The sequence below is a fragment of the Bos grunniens genome, chromosome 10, assembly GCF_055505025.1.
Source record: "Bos grunniens cultivar Pamir isolate PY7600 chromosome 10, Bosgru_T2T1.0, whole genome shotgun sequence".
Classification (NCBI taxonomy): domain Eukaryota; kingdom Metazoa; phylum Chordata; class Mammalia; order Artiodactyla; family Bovidae; genus Bos; species Bos grunniens.
The window spans coordinates 22,235,749-22,252,071 of record NC_141174.1 but is presented as its reverse complement, the minus strand read 5'-3'; positions in this window follow the sequence as shown (position 1 = coordinate 22,252,071).

The following is a 16,323-nucleotide window of genomic DNA, read 5'->3' as shown; positions in this document are numbered from 1 at the left end:
TGCTCTGTCTAATGTTTCCATAGAAACCAATGGAAAGCCCCCACCATTTCTGTGATCAGAAACTGAACCTACTCAGGTGAAAATAAGCACGGCCTCGGCGCACAGATCAACTGTAGTGGGCAGGCCAGCACGTGACTAAGCCTCCCCGGACACAGTCATTCTCACCCCCACCCCGACCTGGTCTCAGGGTGGCTCATTTGGGATTCTCCAGAACTGACCACCAGCCCCGATGGGCCCGGAGCAAAGCTCTGGCTGGTGACGGTTCCAAGCACACGACGTGGCTGCAGAGTCCGTCTGTCCCTCGTCCTCTCAAGGAGCTTAGCCCACGGCCTGTCGCCTTCTCGGGCCACCCTCCCGGCCTGGCTGAGTCAGTGTTCCTTCCATTTGGGTCTAGTTTCACTCCCACCCTTGAAGGGCTCTGGTGCTGGCTTCTCCTGAGCGGTGCTCTCTCTTGCTCTCCTCTAAGCCTCTCCAGAGGCCCGTTCTCTCTCTCACCCCATTCTCTCTCTCACCCTTCTCTTTTTTTCCCCTGGGAACTAAGGCTGTCTGCTGTTAACCAGCCTCTGGAGGATTCAGTAAAGCCCCGGGGCTGGCCATTAACCACGAACAGCCTTGGGCCTTATGTAACCCCAACCCATCAGAAAAGAGGAGTCTTCCAGAGCACCCAGGGAGGGGAGGCGGGGAGGGGAGTCTGCGTGGGGCCAGCAGCAAGGGGTTCTCCGTCCCTGGCCTCTGTGACTTGCCTTCACAAAGGCTTCTCTTGGAGAGACTCCTGGCTCCCCCCGGATGGGTATCTCCGCTCACCGCTAGGAGAATATCACCCAGGCAACATCTCCGTCCTCCCATGGGTCTGGCGCCCTCAGGCCTGCGGAGGATGGTTTCCAGTGGGGTGTGGTCCTCTTCCCACCGAAGAAACAGGAAAGGAGACCTGGAGAGGAAGGGCAGGAGTTCACGGTGTCCACAACTTTATCCTGGTGAATGTTCTCAGTGTCTGTGGTATTTCTCAGTCCCCTGCGACGGTCTCTTTCCTCCTCAGAACAGGAAAGGGGGGGACCCAGGCAGCTTCTCTCATCTTAAAAGGTCTTCACCGTCAGGCTCTTAGCAAAGACCTTGCGGTGGAGCAGGGAGGGGCCACTCTGTCCTGACCTGGCAGTTGGGCTGCGGGCAGCTGAGCTGGGTGGAGGCTTTGGAGAGCTGGGAAGGGTGTAGCAGGAGTGGGGACCCAGAGACCCCAGTCAGCCTGGAGCCATGCCAGTCTGCCACTAGCTAGCTGAAGAGTTACTTCATCTCCCAGCCTTGGTTTCCTCCTCTGTGAAATGGGTTCACTCATAGCTCTTGAGGGTTTTGTGAGGACTGGTTTATTTAATGACCACGAAGTACCCGGCCCTTTATACTGCTTAGTAAGTGTGTGTTATTGCTGCTATTAACAAGCATTTTCTGAGTGCCCGCTGCATGTCAGGCACTTTGCCAAGGGTGAGGACACAAATGTAAACAAGACAGAAGCGTTCTAGAACTGTTGTTCTAGCAGAGGAGATGGACAGATACAGGCATGCGTGCGTGCTGTCTCTTCAGTCATGTCTGACTCTCTGCGACCCTATGGACTGTAGCCTGCCAGGCATCTCTGTCCGCGGAATCCTCCAGGCAAGAATATTGGAGTGGGTTGCATTTCCTTCTCCAGGGGATCTTCCCAACCCAGGGATTGAACCCAGGTCTCCTGCGTTGCAGGTGGATTCTTTACCATCTGAGCCACCGGGGAAGCCCGGACAGATACGTAGGCACTAGATGATAAAACCACAGGGGAGGCGGGAGCTATGGGAGCACCACAGAGGGGCCTGGGAGCCAGGGAGTCATAATGCTTCCTGAGTAGCTGGGCTCTACACCGACATGACCTTCTGGGCTTTACCTGTCTCGGGCCAGGTAAAGTGTGGGCTGGGTGAGGCCTGATAAAGCCAGCGGGCCATACTGGCCAGCCGGAGGAGGCTCAGCGGCAATTACCCAGTGGTCTTGACTTTTTCCCCCAGTGCACGCAGCATGGTGATGCTGTGGACCAGGCTGTAATCAGAGAAGAATTCTAGATAGAACTACGGGAGCCATTTAAACCCGAACAGATGTGTCGTCGTCTTCTTGAGCCAGTGACTATTCCTCCAGGGCTCAGTTTTCTCAGTCTGGGGAGGGCCAAGGAAAAGGTGGGAAGAGATGGCCTGGAAAATTCAGTGATCCTTATATGGAGAGAATGAATACAAATGACCGGGCAGGTGTTCAGAAAGACTCGATTTCTTCTTGCTGTCTTGCTCCCTGGTTCTGGTTATCTCTGACCCCTTAAGCAATCTGAAAATCAGACCTGTCTTTCAACAATTCTTCTTTCAAATAAGTTGTCTGTCAAGGTGCATCCAGATAACCTGCTGGAATCACCTGTGCTTGTAAGTGTGCTTGTGTCCAGGCTCCCACCTAGATCTGCTGACTCCCAGTTTCATCTGTGTGATGAAGGGTGCCCTGGGCGACACTATGGTCATCAAGTTTGTACTGCTCTGAAGTGGGGGGGAGTGTGGAGTGGGGAAGCCGTGCTGGGGAGAGTCAGGCCAGCTGGCTGCAGACTGTGCATGCTGAATACACTGGCCCTCGACCTCACTGCGAGAGGAAGAGGCCAAGGGGAAGGCACGCGGCCCCTTGGACTCCCTGGGAGCCGGATGAATGTGGAGACCAGGTTTGGGGGCCAGAGCAGAGCCAGAACCTGCTCCCCCTTAAGGAGAAATGCCCTCAGCTGGGAAGGAGAGTCCAGAACCAGGAGAGGAGTCAAGGGGCCTCGCTGGGGCCTCTGCCACCATCTGGGTGAGAAGTGGCTGTCAGCAAGCCAGGAGGCTCTCTGAGGCCCACGTGGCTTGAAGGCCCCCAGCCCTCTAGGGCAGTTGCAGAGCTCCTTCCGGTCAAGGATGGCTCTAGCCCCAATGGACGCTGCTCTCCAGAGCCTGTTCTCCCTAGGGGTGGGAGTGTCGGCGGTTGTTATGGTGAAATCAGGTCACAGTGAGAAAATGGGAGCTCCCACCCACCGTCCCTCACCCTGCAATCCAGCCAAACTGCCCTGCGTCCTGTTTCTGGAAATGGTAGCTTGTCTTCTCCTGTTTGTACTTTTGTGTTCCTTCTACCCTCTACTTATCCCCGTGGATCAAATGCTACCCATTTTCCAGACAAATGCTGCTTCTGTAAGGAAACCTGCCCTACCTTCCACCTGCCTGAAAACATCTCTCTGGACTGTTTCTTCAGTATCTTGAATGTTCCTCTCTGGCTGCAGTGAGCACCTTCTTCCTTATGCCTCCTTAATGCCGGTGGACTTGTCTTCTCTCTTCTATTGAAGCATGACTATAGGACCTGTGTCTGCTTCAGCCTCGTACTTCCCACAGCCGGATCCCAGAGCCTGGTTCTTGGACTCCCGGTAAATGCTGGCTTGTTGAATGAATGAAATGAAAGATTATAGCTGGGTTTTGCTTGTTTTTTTGTGAGTGATAAGGTGTTTTTGCATTTAGGAATCAGAACATTGCATTCAGAAAGCACCCAATCTGTATTTGTTCATTTTTTCTCTCACTTTTCTTTAAAAGCTTGGCATCTTCACAGCTCCACGCTTCCTGCTTATTAGTCTCTGAGCCCCACAAAATGAAACACGGAGGACGCGGGGGGCATTTCCTGGGATCGAGCATTTCCTGGGATCCCAGAACAGAATAGGGCTACCACGTGAGTTTTCTCATTTCGTGCCCACGCTTCTGTGAGGTAGGTTCTGGTGTGACCTCTTTAGGGATGAGGCAGTGAGGGCTCAGTCAGGAGAAGAAACTTGCCCAAGGACAAATAGCAAGGTTTAAACTCAGTTCCACAGAAGTGCAGGTGGTCCCACAGACCAGCAGCATCTGCAACGTGTGGGAACTTACTAGAAATGCAGACTCTTGAACTCCACCCAGACCTATTAAATCAGAAATCCTGGGAGTGGCGTCCAGCCATCTAAGTTTAACAAGCCCCTGGGGCATTCTCATGCACACTCGGGTTTGAGAGCCACTGGTTTGATGACTGAGATGGTTCCTGGTGTCCTCCTGGAGGGCGTGGGTTACCACCTGGCACCGAGGGTCAGAGAGCTGACACTGTGTGCGGCAGGCCTGGCCTCTGCTAAGCAGGCTGCAGAGCTCTGGGCTGTGATGGATGACTCTGGGGCAGAGGGTGGGTGGGCACGAGCCTGGGCCATGGCTTGCCGCTGAGCCAGATGCCGCATGCCAACCTTGCTCTGTGTGATTTATGAGTTTCTTCCCCAGTACCAATCACACATGGCTGACTTGGTTACAGAAGAGTTTCTACTCCAGAAGATTCATTAATCAGGAAATCAGCGCTACACCTCCCAAGCCTACAGGATGGGCATACTTTTTACCATGAGTTATACAATTAAGTCCTTTTTATGGATCAGCCAACTGATGACATTCATAGCCAATGTGTGTGTGTGTGTGTGTGTGTGTGTTAGTCACTCAGTCATGTCCAACTCTTTGTGACCCCATGGACGATAGCTCTCCAGGCTCCTCTGTTCAAGGAATTCTCCAGGCAAGAATACTGGAGTGGGTTGCCATTCCCTTCTCCAAGGGATCTTCCCAAACCAGGGACTGAACCCGGGTCTCCCACATTACAGGCAGATTCTTTACCATCTGAGCCACCAGCGAAGCCCCTCCATAGCCAATACTATCACTTATCCACCAGTGACTGAGTCACACATTTCAACTTCTTTAATCCTAACAACAACTCTATCAGGTAGGTGTTTTATTATCACCCCATTTACAAACTAGGAAATTAAAGCCCAGAGAGGTTAACATACCTGCCCAAGATTACCCAGCTAAGTCAGAGGTAGAGCCAGAATTTGAACTCATGAAGTCTGACCCAGGGTCCAGGCTTCTTCCTGCCCTTCATTGCCTTTCACATTTTAGTTCATATCCTTGTACCAACTTCTGTATTTTTGTTTTGCCATCTTGCAGTTAAGGAAAGTAAGCTCCCTTGTAAAGCTCTTAGTCTTATCCCGGATCCCAAATTTTGTCCCCCTACACCCGCATCCTTCCATGGCTGATTCTTAGACACCAAAGAGGTAGGGCGGGCTGGGGTTAGCTCTACTATCACCTTCTACAGATGTAGACACAGATTGAGAGGCTGAGACACCCAGAGTCACAAGGTAGGAAACTGGGAGCCTCAGGAGACCTGAGAACACAACGTTCCGTGACGCAGCAACGGGCAATTGGTGACGGCTCTGCCTGGTGCCAAGTATCAGGAAGGTGAGACCCCCCTGAGAGACCTAGCCCCCCCCAGGCCAGGGCTCTTTGCTACATACACTGTCTGCTGTCTCCCTGCATCCTGACCAGGACTACTTCCATGTGCTTTCCTGGCCTTAAGGTTCTTTGTTCTGCATTATTGATCCTTAGACGCTAGTCTTGTGCCTGGTCAAGCGGCCCCTCCTTTTGCACACCAGACTCTGTGGCTTCGTCCAGCTGGGCTGAGGACTTGGTTCTTTGCGGAGCCCGGTAGGTTCATCCACAGTTTTCACCAGGCACCTGGGTCTTTGTATGCTCATCAAGCAGCTGGGCTTATTTTAAATTTATAACCAAGTGTGTCCATCCCGGTTATTTCTTGGCTGCTATATTGTGCGACAGCAGGGGTGGAGAGGAGCGTCCCGGCCTGGCAGGAAGAGAACGACCGCTCCAGCTCTGGCTCAGCCCTTTATGAGCCAGGTAATCTCCAGCAAGCGGCTTAGGCTTCCTGAGCCTCAGGGTCCTCAACTGAAAAACGGGGGTGATGTGGGTGAAGGTCAAATGAGAAGATGTCTGTGGTCAGGTCCCAGACTAGAAAGCACGTACAGCCATCCAGGAATGATAGGGGAGTGTTTTTTGGACCCTGGGGCAGGCCAGAATGGCCAGACACCAAGGCTGTGGATTTCCCAGCTGCTAAGGACATTTTCCAGCCATCAGGACAAGACCTAGCAGCTTCTCTGCTGGGGCACGTGGGAGAGGGAAGCCAACCAGGAAAAGAGGAGAAGCAGAATCTCAGCATCCACTTTGTTCCTGGCTGGACCTTGCTGATATGGCTCCAAAACCTTTCTGGTGGCACTTGCTTTGACCTTCAAGAAGTAGAGAAAGCCAATTCAGCAGCGGGCTTGATATTTCAACAAGGATTTGAGAAGCTTCAGACTGGTGGGGAAGGCAGGATGGGAAGCCCGAGGGAGGGTTGCGAAGCAGAAGCGGGGTTCCACCTGGGGTCCTCAGAGCAAAGCTGCCCCTCTCATCGGCATCCCCTGGCTGACATGCACCAGGGCTTGTGGGGTGTGCCGCTTAGAGCAGAGGCGATGGGGGTTGTGATGACCAGGGTCCTCTGTCTGCAGAAGCCACACAGGGCACGGCCTCGCCACTCTCGGCAGGCCTGAGGGAGAGTAACAGGGCCACCCCTTGAGAAGACCCCACAGATCCTGATTACACAGAGGAAGCCCCTGTGTCCCTGTTGGGAAGCTGCTTCCCAGCCCAGGGTCCACTCTGCCCGGTGAGGTGGCCCGGCTGTTCCTCTGGCTAATTGGGCAACCTGCCCCAAGTCAGCTCACCTCTCTGAACCTCAGTCCCCTACCTGGTAAAACAGTGATGAAACTACCTGCTTCTGAGGGATGTAGTGAGAGCTGAACGAGGTGACATTTGTGAATGGGCCGGAATAAACAAAGAAAAAGGGGCATGGTGTTTACAGGGGTGTCCAAAGTCTGTGAGGGAAGAAGTGTTAGTCTTGTTTGCAGCTGGACCCCCAGAGTTTGACGCAGAGGATGTGGTCAATGCTGCTGCTAAGTCACTTCAGTCGTGTCCGACTCTGTGTGACCCCATGGACGGCAGCCTACCAGGCTTCCCTGTCCCTGGGATTCTCCAGGCAAGAACACTGGAGCGGGTTGCCATTTCCTTCTCCAGTGCATGAAAGTGAAAAGTGAAAGTGAAGTCGCTCAGTCCTGTCCAACTCTTGGCGACCCCATGGACTGCAGCCTACCAGGCTCCTCCATCCATGGGATTTTCCAGGCAACAGTACTGGAGTGGGGTGCCAATGTGGTCAATAAGTGTTCATAAATGAATGAATGAATGAGTGCAGCTCTGTGTGAGGCAAACAAGTCTCCCTGGGAAGCCCTTGATTCCATCCTCAGCCCCAGCCCTGGTCCAGATTTCCCAGGACTCCAAAAGGGTACATATGCTCAAGATAGGTATGTGTCAGAATTGCACACTTTGCAGGTAGAGGAGTCCGGGCAGGCACTGATCTGAGAGATGGACAAAGGATGTAATTCATGGGCAAGAAAGCTGGGGACTTCCCTGAGATTCTCCGCCTCCATCCCTAGCCACTGGGGGAGGAGCCTTCCTAAAGGTTCCTGGGGGTCGGTATTTCCTCCTCTTACTTTGAGTCAGGGCTATATTCGAATCACCTGACTTTCTTCCATTCCCACTAGAATGCAAACCGCATGAAGATAGAGACAGCGCCTAGCACATGTAGATGCTCAAGAAGTGCTTGTTGAATGAATGAACAAGAGCAAGAAGGCTGCTGTTCTCTCTATTCTGAGAGGGCAGCCTTAGCAGTGTTGGAGGGGGCATGTCAATTGTTCTCAGCTTTCTTATATAATATAGTTATTGATTTGGGTTTTCAAGGAATCAGACGAGGTTTGACCAGTGAGAACACTTTTTCAGCAGGCACGGGGAGACCCAGTATTTGCACGTTAATGCCAAATCAGTGCTTGATTAAACAGACAACGAATGTGAGAACAAGGATAATACAGCAGAGATAATGCAGCAAATTCAGATGGGGATCACCTACCTTGTTAGAAAACTGCCTTACACACTAATGAATTCATTAAAGGCTAAGTCAGTGAGAACTGCAGCTTTGGGATTAAGGTTTTAGTTTAAACTGCCAGCAGAGAGAAACTGACAAAGGCTTCTCTGTGGTTGAAGCCCTGGTCTTCTTGAAGCTTTTGCCCAGGGCCATGTCTCGGCTCCTGGTGTTGGAGTCCTTAGTTTATTTGCATACAAATTGCAAACATCTACAAAGTCTTTGCTCAAGCAATTTTTGAGTAAAATATTATTGCTTCCCTGAAGGATATAATTCCTTGGTTTTTCTCCTCAATATTCATCTCACTTAGCAGTCACTCACATTGACCCAGATTTTCCACCCCTGGAGTGTACAGGAGTGGGAGGAGCCAAAGGAAGGTGGAGCAAAGAAAGGCGTGGCTGGTTGGGCCATGGAACCTGCCTTATAGAACATGCAGGATGGGACTTAAGTGGTTCTTTTTTTAAAAGACTTTTTATGTGGATCATCTTAAAATCTTTATTGAATTTGTTAACATTATTGCTTCTGTTTTTTATGTTTTTTGGTTTTTCAGCCTTGAGGCAGGGAATGAACCCATACTCCCTGCACTGGAAGGAGTCTTAACCACTGAACAGCAAAGGAAGTCCCCAGACCTAAGTGTTTTAAGTATTATTTCATTTGATTCTCAAGCCAACTCTCTGGGAGTTGACCTTATTATTATCTTTATTTGTAAGGAGGAAATCAAGTTTAGGAGATGTTATGTGAGTTGTGCTTAAGGTCACAGAGCTAGGAAACAGCAGGACCAGGACTCCAAGAATGATTGGCTCCAGAATGATATCCTTGAATCATACTATCTCTGTACATCACTTACCCTTTACAGAGCTCTAAATGTACCAGGCAGTCACCTAATGCATAAACTGCTAAGAATCTCAAAAACAGTGATAGCAGTGTGGGGTCTTTCTAAGCATAGCTCCCTGAACAACTGCATACACTGCACACCCATAAAGCTGGTCCTGAGTCGGGGTTCCGAGTGGAAACATGTCTGTTTCGTCTTGGAACCGGGCATTAAGTCTGGCACATGACAGACATTTAGACTGTTGGCTAACTGAACGAAGCAATGCAATAAATATTCATCTACTACTATATACGAAGCCATGCTCTAGGCACAGGGAATATAGCAGTGAGCAATACCTACAAGGTCCCTGACCCTCCAGGACATACATTCTAGAGGGAGAGAAAAACAAGTAACCCACAAGATGTATCAGATTATTCAGAGATGCTGATAGGTGTTACACATAAGTCAATAGGGCCTATGTGATTGAGTTACTAGGAGGGTAAAGGCTTCTATTAAATAGGACAGGAGTTAGCACTGATGTAAGACGTGAGTGCTAGGAGGCAGCCAGAGGAAGAGCATTCTGGCAGAGGCAGTAGTGAGTGTAAGGCTTTTCACTTGGCCAGAATGAAAGAAACAGGTAACTAGGGGATGCCCCTGTACCGGGGTTTCCTGTGTGATGAGCTAGAGTCTTGAGCTCTGCCTGCTGCCTTCCTGTCTGTCTCATTTTGTTCTGCTCCCCCTTTCCAGTCACTTTGCCAGTCTTTACTCCACTGTTTTGGTTTTTTATATTTATTTTTTGGACTGTCTTCGTTGTTCTTCACTGGGTCTTCGTTGCTGTGAGGGTTTCCCTCTAGTTACGGTGTGCAGTGGGTACTCTCTGTGGTGGTGGGTTCATGGGTGCGCAGGCTTCTGTAGTTGTGGCACGTGGGCTGATTGCCTGCAGTTCAAGGACTTCTAGAGCACAGGCTCAATAGTTGTGGCACATGGGCTTAGTTGTTCTCAGCATGTGGGATATTCCCGGATCAGGGATCAAACCCATGTCTCCTGCCTTGGCAGGTGGATTCCTTACCACCGATCCAACTTCTCCCTGCTTAGGGCCTTTGCACTGCAGAGCCTCTGCCTGTTACCTGCTTCCCTCACTCTGATTGGCTGGCTCCTTCTCATTTTTCAGATCACAGCATAATGTCAAGCTTTAAAGGAGGGTCTCTGCCTCTGCAAGCTCAAGTAACTTGAAATATTATTTTCTCTCAAAAAACCCTGATGATTTCCTTCATAGTAATAGCCACATTAGTTTTTAGTTTTGACTGTAAGCACCATGAAGGTATCATGGATTGGGGTCACGTCTGCTTCATTCATTTATGAACTTCATTGAGGTAATAAAATGAGAATTGACCTCTGAGCCCACATTACTTTATAATGAAACCAGATTAATAGGTAAGTGCAGGTGAGAGTAACTCTTTGAAACTAACAAACATGTTGAGACTCTATTATTTAGATGGCATTAGGGATTCCAATATGAAAGACCAGGTTTCTTCTTCAAAGAGCAGAGATTATTGAGGGAGCTGGACAATCACCCCAACAATGCCACACAGTGTGATTAAGAGTCATGACAGAGAATGCTACTAGAGCTTAAAAGATAGAGGAGTGAGTGGAGAGATCAGGTGATTGGGGAGATCTTCCTGGATGTGGTGATACTGAGCTGAGCCTTAACCTATGATCAGGGGTAAGAATGTGTGGGCCTTGCAGAACTAGACTGCTCATAAAAGGAAGGGCCTGTGCAAAGGCAAGCAAGAGCTCATATGGTGTATTCAAGGGACTGACAGTCAGAAGTGTGGTGGGAGCAGGGAGGGGATGGGTGGGAGCTAAGTTTGACAGGTGCTAATCATAAAGAGCCTCGGGGATCAAGCTACAAACTTGGATTTTTATTTTAAGAGTAATAGAGAGCTTTAAGAATACTAAGCAGGAAACCGACATGATCAGACTTTTATTATAGGAAAAAATCTCTGCTGCACAGCAAGAAAAAGGGTGGACTAGGAAAGAATAGTGGTGGAATCTGTTCTTTTATCAGCAGGACAGTCCCCTCCTTTTCCAGGAAAGTGTTCCTTCTCTTGTGGTTTGAATAGAAGCTTCCATTTTGTTAGAATGTATTAGTCCTCTTTCACCGAATAACAAATTACCTCACAATTTAGTGACTGCAAACAACTAATATTTGTTATCTCATAGTTTCTGTGGGTCTGGGATCCAGGAATGGATTAGCTGGATGGTTCTGGCTCAGGGATGTCACGAGGTTGCGGTCAGAGTGTCAGCCAGGGCTGCAGTCATCTCAAAGCTCAACCAAACCCAGAGAATTCACTCCCAAAGCTCACTCACATGACTTCTGGCAGGCCTCTGATAATCTGCCTCCAAGCCTGCTCACCAGGGTTTCTCTACCGAACTGTCTCACAACATGACAACTGGCTGCCCCCCAAGTGAACAATCCAAGAGACAGCGTGCCTAAAATGGCAGCCACAGCCTTCTTATAACATAACATAGGAAGAGAGAGTCCATCATTTCAGCTGTATCTTTTTATTAGAAGAGCAGCATCAATAAGTCCACACATGAGAGCAGGCCTTTACTCAAGGGCACAGCTACCAGGAGGACCATCATGGGGGACCATCCTAGGGACTGCCTACCACACCGCTGAATTATTAATTAGGCCAGCTGACCCAAGCTGGGCCAACTACAACATTTCCTTGGGATCTGTGCACTCAGTCAGAAAGAAGAAATCTTTCTAAAGTAGTGAAGCTTGCACCTCCCTGGTGGTCCAGTGGTTAAGAATCCTCCTGCCAATGTAGGGGACATGCCCTACGGTCCATGCTCTGCAGCAAGTGAAGCCACTGCAATGATAAGCCCAAGTGCCACAAACAGAGAGCAGCCTCTGCTCACCGCAACTAGAGAAAGCCCACATGCGGCAACAAAGGCCCAGCGCAGCCAAAAGTCAAATTAAACCATGTACATATACATGATTTTAAAGATAAAATAATTCAATTAAAAATATGTGTTTGTGTATGTATATATATCCCTGGTGGCTCAGAGGGTAAAGCGTCTCCCTGCAATGCAGGAGACCTGGGTTTGATCCCTGGGTCAGGAAGATCCCCTGGAGAAGGAAATGGCAACCCACTCCAGTATTCTTGCCTGGAAAATCCCATGGACAGAGAAGCTTGGTAGACCACAGTCCATGGGATCGCAAAGAGTCGGACACGACTGAGCGACTTCCCTTTACCTTTTCACTTTCATGCACTGGAGAAGGAAATGGCAACCCACTCCAGTGTTCTTGCCTGGAGAATCCCAGGGATGGGGGAGCCTGGTGGGCTGCCATCTGTGGGGTCGCACAGAGTCGGACACGACTGAAGTGACACGGCAGACTGATACTATGTCCAGCCAGAAGCAGTCTAGGGAGATAGGTTATTAAATTCCACCAGAATTTAGTTTGAAGTGCTGACTCTGTTTACACCCCTGAGCGAAGCTCATTAGCATGTGTCAGAAATACAGCTTCAGTGGCTCCAAACATCCCAAGCTGCTCTTGGTTTTTCGGGAATGCCAGCCTCACACAGTACAGCTAGCTAGGCTTCCCAGTAAGCTCCTCCTGCTCCAGTGGCCCCAAGGTACTGAGCAAAGTCTTCCTCTGTGATCCAAATGTGTCCTGCTTTGAGAATGCTAATGCACTGGCTGGCCCTCCTGGGAGCTCAGGTTGCAGGGAGGGAGCTGGGCAGGTGGAATGCAAGAGCATACTTGGTGCTGTAAATGGCCAAGCACTACAGAGGGGTGAGGAGAGAGTGCTGGATGCCAGCACCACAGATGATCAGCCTTAAGCTACCTCTACCCACAGGAGCAGTAGTCAGGACAGGATTGTAACTGCGTTATCAATTTTCTTTCCAACTTTCCATTATGGGAAATTTCAGGCACATGTGAAAGCCAAGAGCGACCTCCCTGGTGGTCCAGTGGTTAAGAATATGCCTGCCAATGCAGGGGACATGGGTTTGATTCCTGGTCCAGGAAGATCCCTTAAGCCTCAGGGCAATTAAACCCATGTACCACAAAAACTGCCCTGGAGCCCATGCATCACAAATAGAGAAAGTCTGGACATAGAACAAAGACTCATTGCCCCCAAAAATAAATTTTAAAAAAGCAGAGAGATTAACGCCCATCTCCCAGTCTCAACAATTATTAGATTATGACTAACTTTATTTCTTCTACATCCTTCCATTGGATTATCTTGGAACGAATCATAGATATTTCATCATTTTATCTGTAAATATTTCATATATGCTCTAAAAGATAACAACTTTAAGAAAATAAGCATAATGCCATTATCATACCTAAGGAACTTCATAACAATTCCTTAACTCTGATGGAACCGTATGTGCTAAGCCATGCTACGTTCTTTCGGTCCTGTCCAACTCTCTGCAACCCCAGAGACAGTCGCCCACCAGGTCCCTCTGTCCATGGGGATTCTCCAGGCAAGAATACTGGAGTAGGTTGCCATTGCCTCCTCCAGGGGATCTTCCTGACCCAGGGATCAAACCCATGTCTCCTGTGGCTCCTGCATTGCAGGCAGATTCTTTAACACTGAACCACCAGGGAAGCCCATGGAATTATACACTGGTGAGCAAAGGAGGCTCCCGCGCTCCCATCTCCTTTACTCTTCATCCCTCAAGCAAGGTGTCAAATTCAAAGGAACAAAAAAGGCAGAGATCAAAGTCAGGTAAAATTGTGCCCACACTAAGCTCATCCCCGATATCTCAGCGACTCTAGTATTTAAAACATTTCTTGAGATAGGCTAAAACAGAAATTAAAGAAAACAGCAGCCCTCACATTTTTATCAGACCATTTGGCATTTCTCAGAGCTACAAGGACAGCCCATAAGAGAACCAAGAAGTGCTGGAAGATTAACCAGATTCTTTGATCGGCAGGTGGTCGGGCTGCCACAGGGTCCAAGGCCTCCACTAAGGCACAGGGATACTTCATAGACTTCTTTTAGGAAATATTGTTTTAATAACGATATTCAATATTTCTGGGGAATACATTTTATTAAAGTATAACATGTATGTATAGAAAAGTGCACAAAACTCTAGGAGTTCGTTTTGTAAAAAGTTATTACTTATCAAGGTCTACATTTGTCTTGAGGATTAAAGTTAAACACTAAAAATGGGACATAAACAGCTGGACAGCTACTAGGGCAGCCAGTCATATACATGTTTACCATGTGAACTCATCTTTGCAGGATGAGACGGCATCTCCATGGGTGGACTGGGGTAGGAATCAGAGCTAAGTAGGAGATGTCTGTGCAGAGGGTAGCCAGGTAGGGGTTGTTAGAGCCCCGTGGGGTGAAGAACCTGTCCACCTGAGTGATCCTCCTAGCTATGGGCTCACACGACAGCATGCTCAAATGCTCTGTTGTTTGAGGAGTGACCACCAGCCTTTTACATGAAGGAAAGACACCAATTTCTCAGTCCAAGTACTTGAATAGCCCCGAGGGCCTATGGCTCAGATAAATACTGAGAAATACCCACAAATACTCAGAGAAATATCCACAAAATACCGGGGTATCAAGGCTTTCCATCTCAGATTCCTTAGGGATGTATCAAGACTTCATGCTAAAGAGCATTTGCCCTCATTAGTATCTGTATCATCAGACCCTTTTATAACACTCCTCTGAAGGGGATATGAGCCTAACTCCACTTCTGTCACTACAACTGCCACTTCCCATTGGGACTTGCTTAACAATTGGGAAGAATATTATGGTAGTCCTTTCTGGAATTGCTTCATAGGTAGAAGGAAGTGGATGACCATGCTTCTAACAGGCTTTGGAACTCAAGGATGTCAAGGACAAAGTAGTCTCTGGAATGAACAGGCCTTTGGACAGAAGGGCCCTAGCATGATCCGGTGCCGGTCACACTGTTCGCCCTGGAGCAGTACTAAAAACTCAAACATACTCCTTCCCTTAAAGACTAGAGGGCAATATAGTTGGCCAAGCTTTGGGAGTCTTGGAACAGAGCAGATACTCCACAACACATGCCAGTGAGTGAAGGTAGGAGTTAGCATTACCATGGCAACCCCTCCAATCTCAGGCTTCCCAGGAAGAAACCATGATCTATCCCATTTCTCTTAAATTACAGTCCAGAGACCTTAAATTCAAACATCTGTTGACACGGGGTCTGTCTCAGTTAACTGATGTAATCAGTCATTAGCCTTCTCCCCATTCTCTTGAAAAGCATAAAGGAAATTACCTTTAGCACAGAAGAGGCTTTTAAGCCAAGCTCTTCACAGTATACCTTAAACTGACTATCCCATTGAAGCACTGAATTACAAAACAGAAAGGAGTGGGCTAGAGAAGCTGACCCAGGATCTCTAAATGTAGCTGAAAGGATCACTACTGTCTCCAAAGGTAAACTATCTTCTTAGCTCAGGCTTACAAGTCAAACTATGTAGTGGAGAAGAAAGGAAAGTGAGTCACAAGAAATTATCACCCTCTAAGGTTCCTGTCTGGAGAAGGCAATGGCACCCCACTCCAGTACTCTTGCCTGGAAAATCCCATGGATGGAGGAGCCTGGTAGGCTGCAGACCATGGAGTCACTAAGAGTCAGACACAACTGAGCGACTTCACTTTCACTTTTCACTTTCATGCATTAGAGAAGGAAATGGCAGCCCACTCCAGTGTTCTTGCCTGGAGAATCCCAGGGACAGGAGAGCCTGGTGGGCTGCCGTCTCTGGGGTCGCTCAGAGTCAGACACGACTGAAGCGACTTAGCAGCAGCAGCAGCAAGGTTCCTTTCACTGAAATTCCCTTCAGACCATCAACTAGTTTCTTCCAACCTCTCCATCTCCCAGCTGTCCTCTTGATTTCAGTCTCTCGGCCCCTCCTAATCTTTTAGTCCATCATTCACTTGCCTTTGTGTCTGGTCCAGAGCTTGGTTAGCCTTTTGATATTATGCTTGTGACGTATGATTCCTTGTCACCTTAACTCTCTCCTCTCCCATCCTAGTATTCCCTCCTATAACAATTAGATATTGTTTCTTGTACTAAAGTTGTGCTTTTATCTACCTTCTATTAGATGGTGAGATTTATACTGCCTAAGATGATTCTTGTTCATTTTGAGATCAATTATGCACTTTGCAATGCTTAGTCAGATTTGCTATTTACTGTACATTTAATTCACACCAGGCACTTTCCTATGTTCAGTTCAGTCAGTCGTGTCTGACTCTTCGTGACCCCCATGGACTGCAGCACACCAGGCTTCCATGTCCATCACCAACTCCTGGAGTTTGCTCAAACTCATTTCCACTGAGTCAGTGATACCATCCAACCACCTCACGCCAGGCTTTCATGTCCATCACCAACTCCCGGAGTTTGCTCAAACTCATTTCCACTGAGTTGGTGATACCATCCAACCATCTCATCCTGTCATCCCCTTCTCCTCCAGACTTCAATCTTTCCCAGCATCAGGGTCTTTTCCAATGAGTCAACTCTTCACATCAGGTGGCCAAAGCACTGGAGTTTCAGCTTCAGCATCAGTCCTTCCAATGAATATTCAGGACTGATTTCCTTTAGGATTGACTGGTTGGATCTCCCTGCAGTCCAACGGACTCTCAAGTCTTCTCCAGCATCACAGTTTTGAACCATTCT